The sequence below is a fragment of the Lemur catta genome, chromosome 9 (genome assembly GCF_020740605.2).
Source record: "Lemur catta isolate mLemCat1 chromosome 9, mLemCat1.pri, whole genome shotgun sequence".
Lineage (NCBI taxonomy): Eukaryota > Metazoa > Chordata > Mammalia > Primates > Lemuridae > Lemur > Lemur catta.
Window position 1 is genome coordinate 993628 of NC_059136.1, and position 17162 is coordinate 1010789.

The 17162-nt window shown below is 38.0% G+C and overlaps 1 protein-coding gene across 8 annotated transcripts in view; it reads left to right on the forward strand.

Moving 5' to 3' along the window:
• The first annotated feature begins 674 nt into the window (after window positions 1–674).
• Window positions 675–17162, forward strand: part of ZFAND6 (zinc finger AN1-type containing 6) — a 69110-nt gene continuing 52622 nt past the window's right edge. For 3 of the 8 annotated variants that reach the window (XM_045561507.1, XM_045561511.1, XM_045561514.1), the window contains exon 1: window positions 675–906. The gene's annotated coding sequence lies outside the window, so the exon portion shown is untranslated. Of the gene's footprint in view, window positions 907–10485; window positions 10676–17162 lie in introns of those variants that run through there. The other 5 variants (XM_045561512.1, XM_045561513.1, XM_045561508.1 and 2 more) reach the window with 3 other exon arrangements.

Genomic DNA, 17162 nt, shown 5'->3' on the forward strand with positions numbered 1-17162 from the left:
ACCTCCTACTTGTGGGCCCCATCCGAACCCCTGGCTGCCAGTGGAATTGAAAGACCTCGCGAACTAAATGTCACGTTCTTCCTGCTGGTGCTGCAGGCCAGCGCGAATTAAGGCTGAGGCACTTCCCAGGAGCCTTCCCTGTCACCCCTTGTGCCAGTGCAGCAGCACAGCCTGCCCCAAGCAGCTGGGAGGGGAGCCGCGCTTTTGGAAAAGGCTGGGAACGGGGAGTGCGAGTGCCCTCGCGTGTGCCTGTTGCACGTGTGTGCATGCACGCTTCCAGTCTTGCTTCCCTTTCCAGCCCCGGCTCGAGGCAGGGCGGCGCAAAGCCTCCAAGGACGAATCCCGAGCTCGGACTCCGAGCTTGCAAAGACTTGGCACCCGGCTGCACGCGAAACGGGAAGCTCGGGCTCTCCTTTGCGGGCGGAGCGCACTATTTCAGACTGGAACGCGCCGCGCCCTGCGCGGTGGCGGAGGGGTCCGAGCTTACAGCCTAGGCCCTTCACGTGTACGCGGGACCCTCTGCGCGCACCGCCTCCGTCCTAGGCCGCCAATCGCCGCGCGCCCCAGCCCGGCCCCGCCCCGCCCCCGTCCCAGGCTCGCCAATCGCCGCGCGCTCCGGGCTCGGCCGCGCCCCGCCCCGCTCCCGGCCGCGGCCCCCTCCCGGCCGGTAACAATCGCGCTGGGCGGGGGACGCCGCGTCGGCGCCGCGCTGCGGCCAATCGCGTGCGCCACCCGTGCCGCGTCACAGGCCGAACAACCGCACGGAAAAGTTTGATAAACAGCGGACGGAGGACCGGCGGCGGCGGGGCCGGAGCGAGCTGGGGTTCGGCGGCCTCACCTGTGCCCACTCACCGGCGGCGACCGGCGGCGGCGGGCGGCGCGTTAGGCGGAGGGAGCCGCCGCCAGGTGAGCAGCGGGCCCCGCCCCTCCCCCACGCCGCGCGGCCGGCGGGAGCGCGCAGCAGGTGGCGGCCGGTGTCGGGCGCGGGCGGCCGGCGGCTCCCCCAGCCCCGGCCCGGTCCCGCGGGGCGGGCGGCGTCCGGACTCGCCGCGGAGGGCGCGGAGGCCTGGACCCCGGGCAGCGGCGGCGGACGCGTCCTCGGCCCGGGGTCCGGTTCCGGGTTCCTCCACCTGCCGCGCTCCGGACGCCGCGGGCCTGGCTGTGGGACGCCGGCGGCCGGGCGGGCGTCCGTCTTCCCCGCCCGGTTCCGGTTTGCTCGGGATCCGGGTTTCTTTTCTGCTCTTCCGAGACGGTGCTGTCCGCTCTGTCCGTGACGGACACCGAGGCCGCCGCCCGGCGTCGTCCCCGCGTGGGGAACCGCGCGACCCACGCGCCGTTCGCGAGTTGTTGCGGCGCGAACTTGGGCCTTGGGCTTCCGGGGAGTTTATGTTGTTTGGCCGTAAAAATGGGCAGAGTGAATGATTTTGATGGTCTGAGAAGCAGGGCTAAATTCCTCTTTCAAATAAGATTCGGAATTTGGTTTTTTTAGATGTAAAATACCGTAAACTTGAAAGATAAATTAGGTAATAACGTCACCAGTTTTCTGGCACTTTCTGAATCAGAAAGACTCAGAGTTTTTTGTAGTCTTCAGGGGGTCAGGGAAAATGTTTTGCAAAATGTGCACATTTAAATTTCCAAAGCTGGTCGTCTTTTATTTCTTTTATGTTTTAAAATACATTTAGGGGGGCAGGGACCACAAATGTGCAAGAAGAAAACAGGAGTTGAGGGATTGATTGTCTTGTAGTAATGATAATTTCCCGTGTGTATACTGCTGTCAGAACACTTCACATATGTGCAGTTTGCTGTATGTCAAGTATATCTCAATAAAGTTTGTAAAAACCGACCAAAATGTATTTAATACCACAAGAGTATAGTATTGAAAGGGGAGAGATTTTTCTCCCCCAAGCCTAAGTTTTCCATCCTAAGCGTATAAGGAGATAAAACATACTAAAATTCCATGACTCCTCCCTCCAAACCAAAACTGGAATATTACCAAAACTTGCATCTGCTATGAGTTTTTTATCTGTCCAGTGGATTTTGTGTGTATCACTCCTTTGCCTTTTAAAAAAAAAGTTTTGTCACTTGTATGCTCAAACAGTGTGGTATTTGGTTTGATTTTCTTTTAAGCTTTAAAAAGTAGTATGTGGCTGTAGTTCATTAATTTCATTGCTTCATAATATTGTGTTAATCTGTCAAAACTCATGGTCATTTAAATTGTAGTTTTGTTTTTGATTTTGTTTTGCTATTAACAGCATGCTCTATGAACATTTCTTGTTTCTGGCTCTCTAGAGTTTCTCTAGAGTACTTAATATGGATTGCATCAGAATATTTTAGGTAACTAGGAGTAAAATAAATTGAAATACTTAGAAATAAGATGAATGAAAAACATTAGGATTCTGTATTATGTTTAAATGGAAGAGTCATAGCTGTAGTGATTGTTTCCTAGTTATTGAACATTTGCATAAGAAATCAAGATTTCTGTTAATCTACATATAATGAATTTCTTCCTTTGAGATCACATTGTGAAAAGTCTGGCACTATTTGGTATCTCCTTTTTCAGTGCAAAAATACTATATAGTAGAAAAAACACTGGATTGTATGTAAAATTAATCACTCTTTCTGCTGTCCTTCTCCTCCCCCAAATCTCAGCCATATTACTTAAAAACTTCTCTAGTGCCTAAGTATACTCGTGTCAAAGAAACCTCTCGTAAGCTTATCCTTTCAGTTTTGCTCGGACTTGACTTGGGAAGCACCTGTGGAATGGCAGACCCTTTTAAGGCGAAACGTTAGGACCAAGGTGCTATTCTGTGGAATTACATTATGTGTCCTTTGAAACATTTTTGGAGAAAGATGTGTAGTGGGTAGTTCAGGATTTTTTAATCACACATTTATTTAGTTCTTAGATTTGAGGGTGCCCCAAGGTGTGCTTCTAGAGCAATCTCTTGTATCATGCTAACGGCAATGCAGTGACAAATTAGGGCGCAGTATTTCCTTAATATCCTGATGATGGTGTTTGTGTACAGAATGTGAGTTTATGTATGGCTCTGAATAACCTGTTTTTGTTTGAAGGCATGGAAATAGAAATGGTTTCATTTTTTATATATGTAGTTTGCAGACAGATCATCAGGGTGCTTTGTTTTGGTAGGGCTGTATTATTCTGCTTTAAAAAAATCATTTTTGTTTTTGATTATAAGGGTAACGTGTGTGTGTAGTTTTTTCCTCCAAACTTTGAGAAGGAATAGAAAGTTACAGGGAAAAGCCATCTGTAACACCACCATAGATAATCATTGTTAACGTTTTGTCAGGTATACCCCTGGTCTTTGCGTGTGTATTCTTTATATCCTAAACTATTATTAATAAAAGTTAATTTTAAGCAGTATTAGGCTACCTCTTCCTTCAAAACTTATCCACAATATGACCTGTCTCGCCACCTTTGTTTCATACCAGATGGTGATATTGGTCCTCTAACTGGTATCATCCCAACTTTGGCTCCCCGGAGGGTGACTCTGGCTGCCCCTGTGGAGAGCAGTCAGTTAAATGTGTGAATTAGATTGTTTTACTACCAGGCTCAAAGCCCTCCTGTGGCTTTTCAGTACACAAAATAAAATTCAGACTTTTTACTATGGCTTGTATACTCTGGCCCAGCAATGCCTAATATAAATGCAATGTGAGGCACAAACGGGAGCCACATTACCAAAAAAGATACAGGTGACATATACTTTATTTAACCCAGAATACTGTGATTTCCATGTGTAAGAAATTATTAATAGGGTATTTTCCTTTTCAAGACTGTCTTTATAATCCAGTTTACATCTTTATAATCCAATTTTCCACATAGCAGTGAATCTCAATTCCAGCTAGCTGAGTTTCAAGTGCTGAGTAGCCTCAGGTGCCTGGTGGTCACGGAATTGGACGGTGCCGCTCCGGTCTGTCCAGGCCCCGCCTGCTCCGTCTGTCTTACCTTTCTCCCCCTGACTCAGGCATCTGCAGATATCCTGGCCTTTTTGAATTTTTTGAGCATGCCAAGCTTATTCCCTTAAAATTGTTCCTTCTACATGGAGCACACAATCACCTTTAAAAAATAAAAATAAAACGTATTATCCAAAATTATTTCTGTATTATTAATATAAGAGGATACACATTTCCTTTTTTAAATTATTTTTAATTTTTTTTAGGGACAAGGTCTTGCTCTGTCACCCAGGGTGGAACTGGGCTGGAACTCACTGCAGCCTCCAACTCCTGGGCTAAAGCAATCCTCCTGCCTCAGCCTCCAGAGAAGCTGGGCCTACTGGCATTTGCCACCACATCTGGCTACTTTTCTTTTCTTTTTTTCTCTTCTCTTCTCTTTTTTCTTTTCTTTTCTTTTCTTTTCTTTTCTTTTCTTCTTTTCCTCTTCTCTTCTCTTTTTACTTTTCCTTTTTTTAGGAACAGGGTCTCACTGTGTTGCCCAGGCTGGTTTAAACTCCTAGCCTCAGGTGATACACCTCGAGTGATTTTCCTGCCTCAGCCTCCAGAGTTGTTGGGATGACAGGCGTGAGCTGCTGCATCCAGCTCACATTTCCTGTATATCTTTACTGACACTGTGATCTATCCACCCATCTATCCATCCTTCCTTCCCTTTTTATGGGATTTATTAAATCTTTTTTGATTAATTATGATGGTAAATAGAGATATAGATATTGGACATCTTCCACTTTGCCTTTTGCCTATTTTGGGTGGTGTTTTATATTTGTGGTATCATTTTTAGCCTTAAGAGAGCAACACCTTGCCATATACTAAAAATATTTTTCTTGGCTCTTCATTTGCCTTTTATTTGTTTACAGTGTTTTTTTCTTTTTCTTTTCTTCTCTTCTCTTCTCTTCTCTTCTCTTCTCTTCTCTTCTCTTCTCTTCTCTTCTCTTCTCTTCTCTTTTCCCTCTCTCTCACTGTCTCTTTTTTTACCATGCAAGATTTTTTACCTTTTAAGAAATCTAGGTTAATATTTTGTTTTATGGCATCCTCTTTGCTTTTGCATTTAAAGGATTCTGCTATCCAGATACATTTTTTCTAGTTCTTTTATGGTTTCATTTTTCACATCTATCTGTTTCTGCTCATCTGGGATTTATTTTGACATAATATGTGAAGTGAAATAACTTCCCTTATTTTTCCTAAATAGTAAACCAGTTATTTCAGCCCCATTAAAAAATTGCTGTTGTTGTTGCCTTGAAATAAAGCTACATTTTTCATGTACTAAATGTGCATGTACTTGGTTCTTTTTAGATTTTACTGAAATACCAATGATTTGGTAGCCGTGCACTCTTGTATGCATCAGGGATGATATTTCTATTTAGTGAAACAGATGTGTGTTCATTTTGCTATCGTAAGCCTCCCCCACCCCCAAATTCTTGGTTATTGCTTTGTTCTCAAGTTTTTTAGATGATTCCTTTAGGGCCACAAAGTGGTTTTGGTTTTGAATTGTTTAACTTTTTTTAAAAAAGTTGAATGTGTTATTTCTAGACTTAATGTTTTATGTTATATAATGAAAAAAATGTAATGCCATTAAATTGTTCTCTGGGCATAGCTTTAGCTATATTCCGTAAATTTTGAGACATAATATTTCATATATATTTTGAAAGTCCCTGCATTTGCAGTTTTCATTCGTTCAGCAGGTATTTAATGACCTACTCCATGCTAGACACTGTGCTAAGTGCTGAGGATGCAACTATGAACAAGAGGTCGTTGCCTTCATAGAGCTTACAGTCTGCTGGGAAAGCCAATTAACAAACCAATGAATAAAGAATTTTCAGATTTTGACAAATGCCTAGGAAGTAAAGAAATGGAAGGTGCTAATTGAGTGTTCTGAGAATGTCTCTCTTAGGATGTAGCATTTGAGAAATGGTACCAAGGTGTGTTTGAGAGTCTCTTTAGCTTCCTCAATCTGTCAAAACATTTTCAAGATATAATGACAAAGTTTTTTGATAAAAATTTTTTGTAAAAATTACTTTGCAAACAGTTCCAAGGTTCCTTCTCCATCTTCCACCTGGATTACTGCTCCAAAGCTTGTCCTGTGCAGAAAATTTGAAACTATGATTCTGAGTTCTAAGATGAAGGAGGAGCTGGAGAAAGTTTCCCGATGAAGGGAACAGTTAGCACAAAGGGTACACAAAGTGCTTGGCTTGGTTTAGAATTTAATTGAAGATTGGAATGACTGGAGTTTACTGAGTGAGGAGATTTATTTGGGAGATATTATTTACAAGTCGGAGGGCTGCTTCCACCCCTCCACTTTCCTATCCAGTTTAGAGTTTGTGATCCAAATCAGTCTCCTACAAATAACTTACATTATTTTGCCCCTTGGTTCTTTTCTTCGTTATTTCTACTATGTTTTCAGTTTTCCACTCAAGGCCTTTGCATATGCTGTTCTTTTGCTTAATTGTGATTTTCTGGAGGAATCCTTTCTTGATGCGGCAAAATAGGTTTGGTCCTTCTATGGGCTGTGTCTGTTTATTTCATATTGGGCATTTCTTTCCTAAACATTTGCAACAACTGCAGTTCATTAAGTGTGTGTGATTTGTTTTAGTGTCTGTTCTTCCAGAGCTGTGCTTTACAGTCTGGTAGCTACCAGTCACTTGTGGCTATTTAAATGAATTAAAATTAAATTGTATTAAAAATTTGGTTCCTCATTCATGTTAGTCACATTTCAGGTGCTCAGAGGCCATATGTGGTTAGTGGCTGTTGTGTTGGACCGCAGAGATACAGAATCTTCTGCAAAAATAGAAATTTATCTTCATTTATGGTCTTGTGGCTAATGGCTACTGTAATTTTATTTAAATAGCCATTGGCTATTGAAATGTGGCAAGTCTGAATTGAGATGTGCTATTTGTATGAAATATGAACTTGATTTCTAGTATAAAATAAGAATGAAAAATCTCCATTTAAAAATACTGGTTACATATTGAAGTAATGATATTTTACATGTATTATGTTAAATAAAATATGACTGGTAATTTTACCTATTTATTTTAATGATTTAATGTACTGGAAAATCAAAAATCACATGTGGCTCCCATTATATTTCTGTGAGACAGCACTGGTTGACTCTAGCCTGTAAGTTTCCACAGGCGTAGGGACTGTTCCATTTTGTTTACCAGGCTACCTGCAGCAGCTCGTGGTGCTGAGCACATATCAATAGTAGATGTGCAAAAGATTTGGTGAATGAGTAAACTGACTCTATTAATTTTGGATGTTACTGTATAATTGACAGGGAATATTACCTATTCAATTTTAGAATTGCTTTTCAGAATTGTTAGTTTTGCTTTTCAGAATTGTTTTCGTGTCTGAGTTTTTAAAATTGAATGTCAAGAAAAGCTTTTCTTTTGATAGCTATATAAAAAATTAATCTTTGTCTTTTAATCTTTCATTTTTTTTCTGATTTAGGCTGCTAAGGAGAGAGATGAAACTTAAAATATCCCACCTATTTTCTGTCCATTTTTCTGTGTCTGGCAGTTTTAGTTAGATCCCATGGCATGTTATTTGGCACTCAAAAATTTATGACTGTTAAATCTTAATAGTTGAGGATTATGAATGCCTTTTCCTTTACTTTTGGTCTCACTATTGTGGTCCCTGTTTCGTTTTATTTTGCTTTTATTGGTGGCCTTGTTTATCCCTTTGACCTAAAACAAAGTGATTTACTGTCTCTTATAGAAAGATATGTGTTCTATCAGCTTGGTTTATGCCTTCTTATCTGTGTTTCTTTAATGTTTCTTTTGTGTTCATTGTTTTGCTGAATGGGCTGTTACCACCCTCCCCTACTCCTCATAGACACCTTGCCTTTAATATTTTTTTCCTTTAATGAGTTAGAAGAGATACACCAGGAGGTGCAAACTCAAATACATACCTCACTTTTGTAGGCTATGTGTATTTGTGAGGGAAATAGTTTTTTTATTTTTTTCTCCATTGGATGGTAGTTTTCAGACTTTATCCTTAGTGATCCCAGTAATGTTTTGCTAACGTCAGGGTGGTCTTTTTATCAAATCACTGCCTAGACCACCAGTAGTAGTACCCAAGGAGAGTGCTCAGGATTAATTTCTTTCATAGGAAGAGCAGTTTGAGCTATTCTGAGGCCTTTTAAATTCTAAAAATGTTTTTGCCTGCTGTGTGTATACTCTACCAAAAGTTGTTCTGATTGTCTAGGTATTGGTTATTTATATAAGGTCTTTTTTAATCAAAAGTGAAGTGGGACCAAGTTGTTCAGTGTCTTGTTCTCTTCTAAATTGTTTTTAGCTGGTACGTTTGGGAAAAGCTCTGGGCTTCCGCAAAGAATACACAATACATCCTTTGAATACTTGATGCTCAAAAAATTGTATTGTTGCATGCAGCCAGGGGACTCGGGAGCTTCTGCAGGCTCCTTGTTCCTGTGAAGCAATATTGTTTCCAAGTAATCTCAGTTATAAATTTTATGGTTCTGATATTGCTTTCCTTTTATTTTTACTGTTTTCTTCTGCTGATTTAGAAATGGAATCAAATACTCTTTAACGTGTATGCCACCTAAAATTATAATTATCACCTTCAAGTTCTCTCAGCAAGGTCTTAGATGAAGATCTTCGAACGATCTGGAATTGCTAAGTCCAGGTCTCTGTTTTCTCTTGGTTATGGATTGATAGAGGTCTTGGTTATATTTGTGTATGATTAGTGTCTGTTTCTTACCAGTAATTAACTTTGAAGTGAAAAATTGATGTCAGAGCAAAGGTTTATTTCGTTCCCATAGCTTTCTACTAATTTTATGCTTGCCAGACTTTGGGATTAAAATGTCTGCCATCTATTTTCCTATAAAAATAGAAAAAGAAAAAGATTTCCCTAAAAACTTTGGTCATCTACAATCTATTTTCCTGAAGTCTTATGTTATAATTCCAAGTTACGTATTCTTTCTGTTGATTGTTCCTGTACCTCTTCAGCTTCCAAGTTTCTTTTGCAAGAGTGTCCACACAGTGGGAAGAAAACCTGAACTTGACTCATGGAGTGCTGGGCATTCAAAGCAGTGAGTCCTTGCAAAGGATCTTGGGACTAGGTCTCTGTGAATTGGCTCTTTCAATTTGTCCACTTAAAGGGCATAATAGATTATGCAGCTGTTTGGGCTTCAGCAGGGTATTGCTCCATATTCATGTCTAGTTGCAATTATGTGAATTTTCAGTTTGTTACAAAGACTTTCCTTTGTATTCAAAACAATTTTGTTGGCTTTGTGTTCTAATATGTGAGTTTTCTCTGAGGAAAAATGATTGTAAGATTTTCAACTTTGAAAACTGTAAATTTAAATTTAGAAATTTTAATATATAAACTTATTGAAAGCATATTTTAAGAAGATGCCACCCTTCTTTGCTTTAATTTTGAATTTATTTTTATGAAACCATCAAAATTTTTGGTAGAAGTAAAAATTATACTTTAGTAAACACATTAAATGTGATTGAATCAGTCAGATGATTAATGTCAGAATAATGTTTAATGAGCCAAGCTACTAAAACATAAGCAGTTCTAATTAAAACATGTAAACTTATAAAATAGTAAAGTTAGTAATGTATAAAGTGACAGTAGATCTTTTTTGTTTAAAAATCAGAGTGCCTATATGTTATCTCTTTAGAACCTCTGTAGTAGAAATATCATTTAATGTATCTTAGTGAATGGTTTAAGAGGAATATACACTTCAGCTGCACCTTCAGGTGCCCATGCCACCTTGAAGTAATACTCAAGTAGGGTGCAAAGTAGTTTCCAGCCTTCTTTTAAAAAACAAAAATCTTAAACTTTCCTAAACCTTATAGCTGAACATGTCATTAGAAATAATGCCTTTTCCTTTTTGATCTCGGTTTGCAAATGGATAAGTTTAATATCTTGGCAAAATGCTCACACGATGTCTGACCTGTTAAATGTGGTAATATAGCGATAATATTTCTGTCCAGTTTTTTCTTCAGTTTTAAGTGGAAATATCTACCTTTGATGTCAGTGAAATTTTTACTTTATTGGGATATTGAGAATGTGTGTCAGTGAATTTGCTAGATAGCTTAGAAATGAATCTTTGCATTCAGTATTTTAGTGCTGTATATTTTCATTTAAGTTATGGTCTTTAAGTTTTAGAGAAAATACTGTTTTGTTCTTAGTGAAATTTTGTAGTGGGTTTTCTGTTGCCGTTTTAAAATTTTTAGGTAAAATGTGAACTCTATTAAAAAAGGAATCTGTCTTTTAAAGCATAACTTCACCTTCATGGCTCTGTAAAAATAATCAAGTTATTTAGGTTAAAAGCATTTTATTTTAAACAATTGGTCACTAAGCTCCAAATTAAAGCTTCATCTATGAGATTTTCCTTGATGTTACTTGGTTTATTTATTTTTCACCTAGACAAAAGAGTAAGCAAACAGTATATGGTGGGAAACTGAAACACTGCATACTGTTTCTTTAAGAAACCAGCTTATCTAGGGGGTTTTAGTGTGTCTGACCTAACCTGCTAGCAAGGAAAAGTTCTTTAAAATAATGGATATTAGCCGTATCCAATCACAGTGACCAGCTTCACTAACAGGGCGGAGACTTTACTCCTCAGCCACTAGAATTGGAGAAGGTGGAGCCTGGTCCTCAGGTTTGGTTGCTTTGGAGTACAGCTTCAAGTGAAGTTAATCTGAGGTGAAGCAAACAGAAAATTGTGGAGGTTTTGTTGGTAGGATTTTTGTTCTAATCTTTTTATGATCCTTTATTTTATACTTTGGCTCCTTTATGCTTTTGTGTGTGCTACGTTTTGTCATTGTTTCTATCTTCTGATGCAAACTGAACATTAAAATTAAGCAGGGAAGCAGAACAAAAGGGCTGTTTGGACAGGAAATAGGTGTTCAGAGAATCAAACTTGACTTTCTACTATCATTATTTTTCGTTCAGAATTTGAGTGTCATTAAAAAAATCTTTGAATCAAAATCACCTCCAATAACAGGCTTTTCTCTTGGGTTGGATATTTGAGGAGTCATTTGTCAGTTTTTATAAATGACATCTTGAGGAGGTCTATTGATATGTCATTTTTCTTAAACTTAAGATCTTAAGTTGCCAAAAGACAGATAAATGTGGTAAGCTTAAATTTGTTTTTTTTTTAAGAATTGAAATGCCCATTTAATTTTTTTTTACCCCTAGCAAACTTCCCCTTTTAACTTCAATATATTTTAAATTTAGCAATATATTGACTTTTTTATATGCTCACAATTTTAACTTGGTTTTTTAAAAGGTCATTGATTGATGTTATGAACAAAGTAAAACGGCTTTTTTACTTCATTCAAACTCTTCATTGCTTTCAAATATGCAGATAAGTAATTAACACCCTTTTGAAACAGGAAATGAATGGGTTTATATTTTTCAAAGCTATCCGTAGGCTACCAAAACTTTTTATAAAAAAGTATCTATGAATCTATTAACATTCTTACTTATGAAATAATTTTAGTGTGTTTCAGTACCAAATTATTTTTAGAGACTGTTTTCTTTATATCGTTGCTCTTTGCTCTCATAGAAATTAAGGTATAAAAGTTCATTTCAGTAAGTAGACCAAATGCCAGCTAAGCATTTTCAGCCATTGTACTTTTGTTTGCTATACTACTTGATCCAGATCATGCAAAGGTTTTTAAATTAATGCTTTTCTGCCCTGTTACTTAAACAATACTATAATAATAAAATCAAGAAAAGTCACCCATATACCCACAAGAAGATTATTGTATGGTGATCTTTTTTTTCTCTTCCTTTGTATATCTTATATTCTCACATTTTTCTAATAATTGTGAATAAGTCCAGTTTTATGTTTTTTCCACTAAAAATATGTTGTTAAAATTGTTTTGATTTTGATAGCTACATACTTCTCTTAAGCTGATGCAACCTTACTTAACCTAGTCTTTTGCCTGTTCAGGCTGTTCCTGATTTTTCACCATTTTAAATGGTGTTGTGTTGAACACACTTCTGTGTATAGCTTTAGAATATTTTCCTTTTTAAAAAAGATTTATTTCTTTTGGACAAACCCCCTGGAGTGGGCTTACCTAGATCAAAGGATATGAACACTTCACTGGCCAAATTGTTTTTCAAAAGGGTTATACTAATCTATGTTGCCACCAGCAAGATGTGCTCCAAAATCTTCCTAATGGATAGCCCTTTAAATGTTCTGTTAAAGTGTACCTGTGGAGCACTCTGACTTGTTGATTAGTTTTTGCCTAAACTAATAGCCTATTTTAAATTCCATTTTTCAATATGTAGAGGAATCTCAATCCATTTTCTGGACATTAAAATCGGCTGAAGGAAATTGGAAAGATTTTTTTCACCCACTTAATTGAGCAATTATATCTTTGTTAGGTATTTGTTTATTACATGCATTGCTGTGGATAAATACAGGGCTTAATGTTGTACACTGGCCTTGGCCAGAGGAAATATTTTCTTCTGAGAAAATATATCAGTAATATTTTTAGAGAGGGGACTGGAGTAGTGCCGGTTACATTACTTTACCTGTCTCTAAACCTGTATGAATGGCCTTTGTCGCTATTTGTGAATTCTGAATTTTGAGTTTTTAAAAAACACTTTAAGAATGGAGAATTTGTGTCTGTAGTTCTAGGTTTTGAAATGGTATATCAGCATTTTCCCAGTATTCAATAGGCTTTTCAGTTAAAGGTAAGAAGATTGAACATACACATAGGGGCGCTGAGCATATGTTGTTTCTGTTTGTCTTTAAGGTCATGCCTTGTTTGGGAACGACAGCTGATAGTGTGTACTCTTACTAGCTAGTCTATTAAATGGCATAGGCTGTAACTGTTTGGGTTATGAACCAGTTGACTAAGGTTCCAGGATAAACTTAAGTTGTGTTAACACAAAATTTAAGACAATTCTAAATACTAATTTAATTTGTAAATGGGGGTCAAATAACAAGCCCTAGGTTGAGCTATAACTCATTGATGGAACCAGTGTAATTGAGCTTGTATGATCTTGAATTAAATAGTCTAGCTCATTTTGCAACTTAAAATATTTATTTTCTGTAAACATTTATTTCAATTTACTGATAACGTGTCTCTAACTTTCAAAGCTAATGTTGGTATGTTTGTGTTTGTTTCAGGGGGAAGTTTTTTTTTTAATGTCTACTTTGTTGTGGTTGAAGAGTTTGATTTTTTTCAGACAATTTAATGTCCAGAAAATTAGGAATAGAAAAGAGAAACTTAAAATTTTTCATATTTATATCACAAATATTTCCTTTATTGTGAATTTGAGAATATGTATTTTATTATCTTCTTAACAAAATTTAATCTTGTTGCTACCAGGTAGAGATGAAGATAATTGTAAAAATGATTTTAGTGAAAGTCATTTCAAGTTTGGCTGTTGATTACATTTTAGTGGGTACCCCAAGGTAAAGGTTTGCCTACTCTTATACTCGGGGAAACACTAGATCTTTGAGAAATTAGGTTCTTTGGTTTCTCTACTGCGTCTGCGCTGCACTGGTCTCTGGTTGACAGAGCTAGGAGTATCCTCTTAGTAGATTCATTTCATGCAGACAGTAGAAATCAGTTTTCTACAGGGAGAAGAAAACTCTTAAATTGACCTAGATATTGGGACACAATATGAATAGTGGTAGCTGTGTTTTGTTGTTTTAGAATGGAGGTAAAAATGATATAGGGGGATGTTAAATGCACTCAAAATCTCTGTTGATACTTGTCATTCAAGGGGAATGTGGTGATTTTTTTTTCCTCCTAATAATATAAGGAAAAAATTTAATGGGCAATATGTTGATACAACTTGAAAGAACATAGAGCCAGTGGCTTAGTATTTATAAGTTCTCTCTTCTGTATAATGGAGAACTTTAACAGCTTTACAGTGTTTTTCCTATATGGCTTGTTTATAAAAGTAGGTAAATGTTTTAGGAAGTATTTGTTCTGTTGATAAGTTAGGAAGTTTTTGTTTGTGAACTGATGTGTCTGTGAACCTATTTGAATTTGGTTTTCTGTGTTTGGATGTCATTAGAAAAATGAACCACAAACTGTTTCGTGGTTAGCCGTGTCTGGGTAGGAGAGGAGCTCCACCTGTCCCTCTTACACCTTTTTTCCCTTACCCAGTATAAGCACCCTGGGTCCCCGGGGTCACCCACCCACCACGGCCAGCCACCGCATGGATTTTTGTGAGTACTCAATTTCTCAGCAACATTTAGCACTGTTGACTACTTTCCCTTCTTGGGCTCTTCCATGAGTTTTATGACACTACCTGTATTTCCTCCTATTTGGGATCTGTGTCCTTTGCAAATTTTCCCTCTTTACAACCATTAAGTAATGCAGTTTTATAGTATTTTCATCTTAACAGTCTTCTCACTCCAAATTTCCCCTTGGGTAATCTCCTGTGCCATATCTTTAATTAACATCCTATAAGTATTAATGGTTCCAAGATCTGTATCTAAAGTCCAGGTTTTCTTTTTGCACTCAGGACCCACATATATGCAGCGCCAGGCGTCTCAGTGAATGGATGGTATTAGTGTCCAAGCCAGAACCTGGGTGTCATTCTGATTCTTTCTTCTGCTTCACCCCCAATTAGCCACAAAGTCCTATTAATTTTACATCCATAGCTTCTCTAGAATCCATGTACTTTTTTTTTTTCTCCTCCTTAGCACAGGCCAGACTATGGTTTCTTGCCTGGATTACTAAGCATCAACTTGACTCATCCTCACTACTAGTTTTGGTTCTGTATGACACATTCTTTACTGTGCAGTTAGGTCCGTTTTTCTCTCTTTCACATTAGTGATTCCTTATTGCCCTTTGAACTTTAACTATCTGGGGTCTGTAATAATACCAGCTACTTCTGTGCTATACATTCTCTTAGGTAGTCCCCAAACAACCTGAAGAGCTAAGTTTGTTGCTGTCCTTGATCAAGTGAGACAATTTAGGAAGGTTAACTAGTCTGTCTGAGGGTGCCTTGGCTAGTCAGTGGCCGGCACACTGTGAACTGAGGTTTACCGGACCAAAGTCCTTTCCCCTAACCGCTGAGCTATGTGCCTTCCTAAACTTTTCCATCCTTTTTTTTCCTTACACTTCACCCTTTAATCAGCTATTTGCAGTTCCCGCTTCTAATGCATACCCAAAAGTTACTGCCCAAGTCTAAAAATGCTTTAAGGAAAACAAACATTTTCAAAAAAGAATTTCTGACAAGTTTTTGGGTCATTCTGAAAAAGATACAGTGCTTTAGCATCCCCAGAATGTGAGAAGGTAAAACAATGAGACACAGGAAAAGTAAAGGTAGTTTTCTTTCTCTAATTAGTTTTGGACTTCAAAGTTGTTGAATTCCTCACATTTAATAAAAGCTTGAGACCAAGCTGTGTAATGGGAAGATTAGGCAAAGTGGGGAAGCACTTCATCTGAGCAATTTGAAATGCTAATGACTCCTGAAATAGCTATTAGGCTGGACTTTGCTCATTCTGCATCCAGGTGTGGAAAGCGTGTCCCTGTGAACACAAGTCAAATAACCTGCTGACTAACTTGCAGATAGGGCAGAGAGACTATGCATATTCTTTTGTGTTTAATCTTACATCATCAAAAAAGTTAAATACTACACCAACCTCACATTAAAATTGAGGTAAACTGAGGCATAGTTGGTCTGGAATCATTTTCATTTGAAATATTTTCTGTTTATCTCCCTTTGCCATGTATTGCCCCTCTTATGTTATTTTAAAGCAAAATAAATGGGGAAAAATAGCCTTTCATTCATAACTGGGAAAGCAACTTGATGGTAAAGGAAAAAGATCAAATGGATAGAACTTTTAAAATATGTAAATGTTACCAGTATTTGTTTCTTTGAAAGGATTGAATTCTTAACTATGGTTGGGAGTTAAAGGTAATTATAAACTTATAAAAAAATCCATGGAGAAGGAAGAGTGGGTTTTTTTCTTTAACATTTAAAGTTTTTTGAGGCAGGAAATGTTGTACTACTCTCACAAGTGTTATTGTGGCATATTTCACTATCCAAAATAATCTTTTTTTAAATAATAAAAATGTAAAGTAAGTTCACTTAATAGATTTTGAATGTTATAATAGATTTATATAATATAAATTTGGAAAGTGTTTTATTTAGCTTTGATAAATAGAATACACAACCATTTTTCTTAAATTTTTTAGATAATTGTTTAAAATATATACAGTGGTGCCCCCTAATTTGTGAGGATATGTTCCAAGACCCCCGGTGGATGCCTGAAACCATGAATAGTACTGAACCCTACGTATGTATGTTTTTTCCTGTACGTACATACTTATGTTAAAGTTTAACTTATAAATTAGGCACAGTAAAAGATTAACAACAATATAATAAGACAGAACAATTATAATAAAAATTATGTGAATGTGGTCTCTTTCTCTCAAAATATATTGCTATTTTCAGACTACACTTGACCTCAGGTAGCTGAAGCCACTGATAGTGAAAGTGTGGATGGGGGACTACAGTAGGGTATCTCTTCTCTCAATGAATACTAAATCTCAGTAGCTATTAGACTTTTATAAAATATATTTACCTTTAGGAGGAAAATCTGTTCTTGGCAGATTTTAAAAAATGAAAACCTACACTAAAAAGTTCCCATTAATTGCCTAAAATAATTGTTTTAATAGCAAATTCTCGTTGAGTTGTGTGCCTGGGGCCTAGTCAGGTAATGAAACTACCTAGTGTGGTGAGTTTGCAAGTGCTGTAAGATGGTCCTTTCTGAAGGAAGCTCACGTACTGTTTGGTAAAATTGAGAGATATGAATGTTTCCTATCTGATAAGTCAGTTACAGAAAAACTTTAGACAAATTACTAATAAATTTAATGGAGTTTGAGCAGAGAGCAAGAATCAGGCAACCCCCAGAACCAGAGTAGTTCAGATCAACTTCAAGGTTGCCGAATGGTCAGATAACAGTTATGGACAGAAAAAGGGAAGTGACATACAGAAAAGGGAAATGAGGTAAGAGATAGCTGGATTGGTGACAGCTCAGTGTTGACCATATTTGAACAGGGTTTGAACAGTTGGCCTCCTGGGATTGGCTGATACTCTGCTGCTTGTTACCAGAGTAGGTTTTCCAGTCTGTTTGCACATCAAGTTAGCCTGTAGTTCACTCTGTGCAGAGAAACCGTAGGCCTAACTGAAAATATGTATGATGGCAGCTTTAGGCCAAACTTAATTCAGTTTAACAT